We start from the raw sequence: 9236 nt of genomic DNA, 5'->3' as shown, positions 1-9236 counted from the left end.
GGAGTTCGTGACTAGCCTGGCCAACATGCTGAAACCCTGTCTCTACTAAAAATACAAAAATAGCCAGGTGTGGTGGCACATGCCTGTAATCCTAGCTACTCGGTAGGCTGAGGCAAGAGAATCACTTGAACTCAAGAGACAGAGGTTGTGGTGAGCCAAGATTGTGCCACTGTGCTACAGCCTGGATGACAGAGCGAAATTCCCTCTCCAAAAAAAAAAAAAAAGGTCAGGCATGGTGGCTCACGCCTGTAATCCCAGCTCTTTGGGAGACTGAGGCAGGTGGATCACTTGGCCAATTTGCCAAAACCCCGTCTCTACTAAAAATACAAAAATTAGCTGGGCATGGTGGTGCACACCTGTAATCCCAGCTACTCGGGAGGCTGAGGCAGGAGAATTGCTTGAACCTGGGAGGCAGAGGCTGCAGTGAGTCAGGATCACCACCGTTGCACTTCAGCTTGGGCAACAGAGAGAGACTCTGTCTCAGAAAAAAAAAAAGTTATACACAATCACTGGGCATGGCAGCTCACATCTATAATCTCAGCTACTTGGGGGGCAGAGGCAGGAGGATCACTTGAGGCCAGGAGTTTGAGACCAACCTAGGCATCATAGCAAGACTCCATCTCTATAAAAAATTGAAAAATTAGCCAGGCATGGTTGCTCCAATGCCTGTAGTCATAGCTACTCAAGAGGCTGAGGTGGGAAGATTGCTTGAGCCCAGGAGTTTAAGACCCCCATGAGCTATGATCTTGCCACTGCACTCCAGTCTGGGCAACAAAATGAGATTCCATGTCTAAAAAAATTAAAGTGGCTGGGCACGGTGGCTCACACCTGTAATCCCAGCACTTTGAGAGGCCAAGGCAGGTAGATCACCTGAGGTCAGGAGCTCAAGACCACCCTGACCAACATGGTGAAACCCCATCTCTACTAAAAATACAAAAATTTTGCTGGGTGTGGTGGCGTGCACCTGGCTCCCAACTACTCGGGAGGATGAGACAGAAGAATTGCTGAATGCAGGAGGCGAAGGTTGCAGTGAGCTGAGATCATGCCATTGTACTCCAGCCAGGGTGACAGGGTGAGACTCTGTCTCAAAAAATAAATACATAAAAATTTTTTTTAATGTAAAAATTAGCCTGTAATCCCAGCACTTTGGGAGGCTGAGGCGGGCGAATCATGAGATCAGGAGATCAAGACCATCCTGGCTAACACAATGAAACCCTGTCTCTACTAAAAATATAAAAAATTGGCCGGGCGTGGTGGCAGGCGCATGTAGTCCCAGCTACTCTACTCAGGAGGCTGAGGCAGGAGAATGGCATGAACCCGGGAGGCGGAGATTGCAGTCAGCCGAGATCGTGCCACTGCACTGCAGCCTGGGCGACAGAGCGAGACTCCGTCTCAAAAAAAAAAAAAAAAAAAAGTAAAAATTAAAGTAACTTTAAAGAATTATCTTCAGGCCAGTCACAGTGGCTCACACCTGTAATCCCAACACTTTGGGAGGCTGAGGTGGGAGGATTGCTTGAGCTCAAGGGTTTGAGACTAACCTGGGCCACATAGTGAGACCATCTTCTCTACAAAAAATTAAACAAAATTAGCTAGGTGTGGTGGTGTGCACCTGTAGTCCCAACTACTCAGAGGTGGGAGGACTGCTTGAGCCCAGGAGGTTGAGGCTGCAGTGAACTGTTATCACGCCACTGCACTCTAGCTTGGGCGACATAAGACCTTGTCTTAAAAAGAAAAAGAAAAAAAATGAATAAGAGGCAGCAACAGAAGGCAAAATTAAAAAAAAAAAAAAAGCCAAGCATGGTGGTGTTCGAGTAGTTCGAGTAGTCCCAGCTAGTCTGGAGGCTGAGGTGGAGGCGGGAGGATCGCTTGAGCTCAGGAGTTGGAGACCAGCCTGGGTGACACAGCAAGATTCAGTCTCAAGAAAAAGCCGGGCATGGTGGCTCACTTCTGTAACTGCAGTGCTTTGTGAGGCCCAGGCGGGTGGATCACTTGAGGTCAGGAGTTTGAGACCAGCCTGGCCAGCATGGTGAAACCCCGTCTCTACTAAAAATGCAAAAATTAGTCAGGCATGGTGGCACACACCTTGCAGTCCCAGCTACTGGGGAGGCAGAGGTAGGAGAATTGCTTGAATCCAGGAGGCTAAGGCTGCAGTGAGCCAAAATCGTGCCACTGCATTCCAGCCTGGGTGAAAGAGGGAGGCCCTGTCTCAAAAAGAAAGAAAGAAAGAAAGAAAAAGCCATACGCAGATTTTGAACTGCGCCATGGGTCAGTGGCTTGCTGCTGTTCAAGTGTTAACTGTATATTTATATAGCAATACAAATATATGTATTTTAATATACTACTATAACATAATTAGCACATACTGATATTCACATATGTATATTAAATATGCATTTGTTTTTGCATTTGACTATTTTACAATGAGACCCTGTAACTTTATGGAAAAAACAGTTAAAGTAAATGTGAGGTATTTTTGTAACTTCAGATCTGATCCCAAGCATGACATTCGTTTGTGTTACATTTCCAATCTGTGGTTCTATGGGGAGGTGGTGGCAGAAAATAATAAAAAGGACAGGGAAAACCACAGGATCGGGGTTAGGGGAATAGCAATGAGGAGAGTACCTAGACTCAGCTGACCATTAGCTGGGAACAGCCCCTCTCTTCCCAGTTCAGGGACTGAATTTCCAGGAAGAGGTCATCCTCCAGGCCTCAGAATCCTGTACTGTCTTCCTGCCCCAGTCCTCCTGCCTCCTCATCCATTGGCTCCTGGGTCCTCGGGATGTTTCTCTTCTCTCCTCAGGATCGCTTAAAAGCTCCAGATCAAATAATCATGTTTCCAGCTGGATGGAAATTCAGAAAATCAGGAGCCTCTTAGTGAAAGATGGTGGTTGTATCCAGTCTAACCCCAAGCTGACCTTCCCACTAGAGGAAGAGGAAATGGGTTCAAGTGGAACACACTGACACCCAGCTCAGATGCTCACATACCCCAGAGTAGAAGCCTTTTCAAATAGCTTGATAATTCCATCTGGACCAGTACTGAGGATAAACGCTGCTGGGAATCCCCCAATCACTGAGATGCATTAGAAAGTTCTGCACCCCATTACGGTCCTGTCCACTCATTCCCACACTCAAATCCAGATAGGCTCAGTTGGATTGGAGAAGTTAAGAAATAAAATATAAAAGCAAACACTTATGTAGTGCTTATACTGTGGGCCAAATACTGTTCTAAGCACTTAAGTACAATGATGCATTTAATCCTCACAGGAACCCTTAGGGGTTGAAACTATACTATCCTCCCCATTTCACAGACAAGGAAACTGAGGCACAGAGTTGTTGAGCTAGATTCAAATCAGGCAGTTGGGCTCTTTTTTTTTTTTTTTTTTGAGATGGAGTTTCACTCTTGTTGCTTGTTGCCCAGGCTGGAGTGCAATGTCATGATGGCATGATTTCAGCTCACTGCAACCTCTGCCTCCCAGGTTCAAGGGATTCTCCTGCCTCAGCCTCCTGAGTAGCTGGGATTACAGGCACCCACCACTATGCCTGGCTAATTTTTGTATTATCATAGAGATGAGGTTGCACCATGTTGGCCAGGCTGGTCTCGACTCCTGACCTCTGGTGATCCACCTGCCTCGGCCTCCCAAAGTGCTGGGATTACAGGAGTGAGCCACTGTGCCGGGACAGATCCACATTGTTTTCTGTTTTTTCAGACGGAGTCTCCCACTGTTGCCAAGGCTGGGCTCCGCCTCCTGGGTTCATGCCATTCTTCTGCCTCAGCCTCCCAAGTAGCTGGGACTACAGGCGCCTGCCACCACACCTGGCCAATTTTTTGTATTTTTTTTTTTTTTTTGAGACGGAGTCTCGCTCTGTCGCCCGGGCTGGAGTGCAGTGGCCGGATCTCAGCTCACTGCAAGCTGCGCCTCCCGGGTTTATGCCATTCTCCTGCCTCAGCCTCCCGAGTAGCTGGGACTACAGGCGCCCGCCACCTCGCCTGGCTAGTTTTTTGTATTTTTTTTTTTTAGTAGAGACGGGGTTTCACCGTGTTAGCCAGCATGGTCTTGATCTCCTGACCTCGTGATCCGCCCGTCTCGGCCTCCCAAAGTGCTGGGATTACAGGCTTGAGCCACCGCGCCCGGCCTAATTTTTTGTATTTTTAATAGAGACAGGGTTTCACCATCTTAGCCAGGATGGTCTTGATCTCCTGACCTTGTGATCCGCCTGCCTCGGCCTCCCAAAGTGCTGGGATTACAGGCATGAGCTACCACACCTGGCCCTGAGATCCACATTTTTTTGTTGTTGTTGTTGTTATTTAGTTTTTATTTCATAATCATAAACTTAACTCTGCAATCCAGCTAGGCATGGGAGAGAACAAGGAAAACATGGAACCCAAAGGGAACTGCAGCGAGAGCACAAAGATTCTAGGATACTGCGAGCAAATGGGGTGGAGGGGTGCTCTCCTGAGCTACAGAAGGAATGGTCTGGTGGTTAAGATAAAACACAAGTCAAACTTATTCGAGCTGTCCACAGTCAGCAATGGTGATCTTCTTGCTGGTCTTGCCATTCCTGGACCCAAAGCGCTCCATGGCCTCCACAATATTCATGCCTTCTTTCACTTTGCCAAAGACCACATGCTTGCCATCCAACCACTCAGTCTTGGCAGTGCAGATGAAAAACTGGGAACCATTTGTGTTGGGTCCAGCATTTGCCATGGACAAGATGCCAGGACCTGTATGCTTTAGGATGAAGTTCTCATCTTCAAATTTCTCCCCATAGATGGACTTGCCACCAGTGCCATTATGGCGTGTGAAGTCACCACCCTGACACATAAACCCTGGAATAATTCTGTGAAAGCAGGAACCCTTATAACCAAATCCTTTCTCTCCAGTGCTCAGAGCACGAAAATTTTCTGCTGTCTTTGGAACCTTGTCTGCAAACAGCTCAAGGAGACGCGGCCCAAGGGCTCGCCGTCGACGGCAATGTCGAAGAACACGGTAGGGTTGACCATGGCTAGTAGTACAAGAATTTCCTCGGCGGCAGCGTCTGCAAAGCCCACATTTTTTTTTTTTTTGAGACAGAGTCTCGCTCTGTTGCCCAGGCTGGAGTGCAGTGGCGCATCTCAGCTCACTGCAAGCTCCGCCTCCCGGGTTCACGCCATTCTCCTGCCTCAGCCTCCCGAGTAGCTGGGACTACAGGCACCCGCCACCATGCCCGGCTAATTTTTTTTGTATTTTTAGTAGAAATGGGGTTTCACCACGTTAGCCAGGATGGTCTCGATCTCCTGACCTCATGATCCGCCCACCTTGGCCTCCCAAAGTGCTGGAATTACAGGCGTGAGCTGCCACGCCCAGCCTCAGATCCACTTTTTTTTTTTTTGAGACGGAGTCTCGCTCTGTCACCCAGGCTGGAGTGCAGTGGCTGGATCTCCGCTCGCTGCAAGCTCCGCCTCCCGGGTTTATGCCATTCTCCTGCCTCAGCCTCCCGAGTAGCTGGGACTACAGGCGCCCGCCACCTCGCCCGGCTAGTTTTTTTGTATTTTTTAGTAGAGACGGGGTTTCACTGTGTTAGCCAGGATAGTCTCGATCTCCTGACCTCGTGATCTGCCCGTCTCGGCCTCCCAAAGTGCTGGGATTACAGGCTTGAGCCACCGCGCCTGGCCCCAGATCCACATTTTTAATCACTTCCCTTATGGGGCCTGTTGGTGGAGCATCATGAGCAGCATTTTGCAGGGAGTATGCACCTGGTGAACCAATCCCTCATTTGAATAATCTGGACAGATACCCCTGAGTGGATCAGATAGCCAAATGCTCCTACTCTCTTGCTGTTCTCCAGGGACAGAGCTTCAGATGGGGAAGCAGGGATGGAGGCTAAAAGACAGGTAAGTGAAGACCCATGGGACAGAGGCAGCATGTGTCATAGAGGGGGCACTGGGTTGGCAACCTGAGGCAAAGTTTAGTCTTAGTTTTATCACTCACTACATGCCCTTAGGCAAGTTATTTGCTTTCTTTAAATGGATTTTCCTCTTGGGTAAATAAATAAATAAGTCCAGGCGCGGTGGCTTACGCGTGTAATCCCTGTAATCCCAGCACCTTGGGAGGCTGAGGTGGGTGGATCACGAAGTCAAGAGATTGAGACCATTCTGGCCAACATGGTGAAATCTGGTTTCTACTAAAAATACAAAAATTAGCTGGGTGTGGTGGGGCATGCCTGTAGTCCTAGCTACTAGGGAGGCTGAGGCAGGAGAATCACTTGAACATGGAAGCCAAGATCATGCCACTGCACTCCAGCCTGGCAACAGAGCAAGACTCCATCTCAAAAAAATAAAAAATAAATAAATATATCACCGGTACCTAGCAGTAAAACACATGGCATAGTAGGTGCTCAATAAAAAATGTTTAAGGCCAAATGGATAATCTCTAAGATGCCTTCCAGCTCTTAACATGCTGTGAGTCTGACAGGAAACAACCCTCTCCACTCTATTTGCCACCAGCTCCTTTGAAGCAAGCTCAGCAGGGACAAAGCTAAAGGAATCTCATTAATCTCCCCTAGCCCTCTGTTTCCATATCACTTAGGAAGGTGAGGGTCCCTAAATAATTACCGTCAGGCCAGGTGTGGTGGCTCACACCCGTAATCCCAGCACTTTGGGAGGCTGAGAAGGGAGGATGGCTTGAACCCAGAAGTTTCAGATGAGCCTGGGCAACATAGTGAGACCCTTGTCTCTACATAAAAATTTTAAAAATTAGCCGGGTGTGGTGGCTCAAGCCTGTAATCCCAGCACTTTGGGAGGCTGAGACGGGCGGATCACGAGGTCAGGAGATCGAGACCATCCTGGCTAACACAGTGAAACCCCGTCTCTACTAAAAATACAAAAAAATAGCCGAGCGAGGTGGCGGGCGCCTGTAGTCCCAGCTACTCGGGAGGCTGAGGCAGGAGAATGGCATAAACCCGGGAGGCGGAGCTTGCAGTGAGCTGAGATCCGGCCACTGCACTCCAGCCTGGGTGACAGAGCAAGACTCCATCTCAAAAAAAAAAAAAAAAAAATTTTAAAAATTAGCTAGGTGTGGTGGTGCTGCCTGTAGTCCCTACTACTTGGGAGGCTAAGGTGGGAAGATCGCTTGAGCCCAGGAGGTCGAGGCTGTAGTAAGCCGTGATCCTGCCACTATACTCTGGCCTAGGCGACAGAGCAAGACCCTATCTCAAAAACAAAATAAAACAAAAAACAATAATAATGATAATTATTGTCATCCAAAACAACAAATTATCAAGTGTCTCCTGAAAAGCCAGGCGTGAGCTAGCTTGTCTCCTCTCCGGATATGTACTGAGCACAGCCATGGGGAAAGCATCCACTTGTGCGTATATACGCAGGAGATAAAGGTAGTAAGACTGTTTCCAGGCCGGGCGCGGTGGCTCAAGCCTGTAATCCCAGCACTTTGGGAGGCTGAGACGGGTGGATCACAAGGTCAGGAGATCGAGACCATCCTGGCTAACACGGTGAAACCCCGTCTCTACTAAAAAATACAAAAAAATAGCCGGGTGCCTGTAGTCCCAGCTACTCTGGAGGCTGAGCCAGGAGAATGGCATGAACCCAGGAGGTGGAGCTTGCAGTGAGCTGAGATCCGGCCACTGCAGTCCAGCCTGGGCGACAGAGCCAGACTCCGTCTCAGAAAAAAAAAAAAAAAAATGACTGTTTCCTCGTCCCCTCAAGATCACAGCATGATAGAAAGAGATGCAATGTCTACAAATAACTAACTATAAAGTATATCTAGGTCTAGCCCAACAGGGCAGAAAGAGGAAGTGGAGTTATTGCAAGACTCTGTCTTTAGTCTTGAGATGATGAGTGGCAGGAGTAGGGGTGCAGCAGAAAAGACACCTTTTCTTTTTTTTGTTTGTTGAAACAGAGTCTCACTCTGTTGCCCAGGCTGGAGTGCAGTGGCATGGCTCAGTCATCACTCACTGCAGCCTCGATCTCCCAGGTTCAATTGATCCTCCCACCTCAGCCTCCCAAGTAGCTCAGACTATGGGCACATGCCACTATGCACAACTAATTTTTCTATTTTTTGTAGAGACGGGGTTTTGCCACATTGCCCAGGCTGGTCTCAAACTCCTACCTGCCTTGGCCTCCCAAAGTGCTGGGATTACAGGTGTAAATCACCACACCTGGCTGATACGTTTTTTCTTACTTAAGCTCAATGTCTATTCCCTGAAGCTTGGGTGGGGCAACATGTTTTTTTCTGGTCTGAGAAGGGAACTGAGACCACCACCCATTCCTCCCCTTGGCCTCACCCTGCAGAAGCCCTTCCACCCTGCATTCCACCAGCACCTGCTGATGCTATCTTTCCATACAGGTTGGGACCTGCAGTTCTTGGAACATCCTGCATCTTTCTGTCTGAGAAGTAGTCTGGGACCCAAGGAAAGGTGATCAACCCCTTTCCAGAAGGGATAGGTGTCCCTGTCCCCCATGCCCATGCCAAGCACATTCCAGGACACATCCTTGAGCCTACCCTCCTTCCCTTCCTACCCTTCTTAAAGCTGGCTGTGCTTCCCCTGAGAAGCCCAGGTTTTGGTGGGAGGAGGAAAGGCAGATACAATCAGAGGTGAGGCAGGGAGGGACCCACAGAACTGGCTCACTAGTACTGTTTCCTGCCCTGATGGCTCCCTCACCCTCATTCAGGCTGGGTGGGGGAGAGTCAGGTATAGACAAGATATCCTAGTCCCTCAGCAATGCACCACTCTCCCCTTGGCAGCCTTTCACTTCAGTTTCATGCAGGGATAAAGGATCTGGTAGACCCTGATGATGCTGGACAAATGGTGCATTCATAGCCACAGAGGCAAAAGGCAGGCAGCAGGCCTGTGCTGAGCTGCAAGCTTACTTTGGTAGGAAGGGCCCTGGCTTTGCCGAAGAGGTGGTCACAGCAGCAGCCCAAGGCCCTGGAATCTTTGCTCAGTGGCCTGGCATACTGGGTATCTACTTCATGTGCTACGGAGATCATCTTACCCTGGATATAAGCAAGGGTTCTGCTTAACAACTGGGGGCAATGCCTGTCCAACAACAGAGGAATGTGGAGGACCTAGGAGCCTCAGACCCTTCCCACACAGCTCTGCTGAGAACAATTCCATAGTTCTCAGTCTGAACTGGAGACAGCCTTGGAGAAGTTAGAAATAGAAAACTTTTGCTGATAATCCCACCTTAAAACCTCTAGCTGGGCCTGGCGTGGTGGTTCATGCCTGTAATCCCAACACTT

At 49.0% G+C, this 9236-nt stretch overlaps 1 pseudogene across 1 annotated transcript; it reads right to left on the bottom strand.

The window, feature by feature from the left end:
• Positions 1-4290: 4290 nt before the first annotated feature.
• LOC111541701 lies at positions 4291-5029 on the bottom strand (annotated as a pseudogene). The gene has a single exon (XR_002731357.3). The product of XR_002731357.3 is annotated as a peptidyl-prolyl cis-trans isomerase A pseudogene (transcript).
• Between the last annotated feature and the right edge of the window lie 4207 nt (positions 5030-9236).

Source organism: Piliocolobus tephrosceles, chromosome 10 (assembly GCF_002776525.5).
Source record: "Piliocolobus tephrosceles isolate RC106 chromosome 10, ASM277652v3, whole genome shotgun sequence".
In the NCBI taxonomy this organism is placed as follows: domain Eukaryota; kingdom Metazoa; phylum Chordata; class Mammalia; order Primates; family Cercopithecidae; genus Piliocolobus; species Piliocolobus tephrosceles.
Note: the sequence above shows the minus strand (reverse complement) of the source record. Positions and strands in the feature narration are given on the sequence as shown.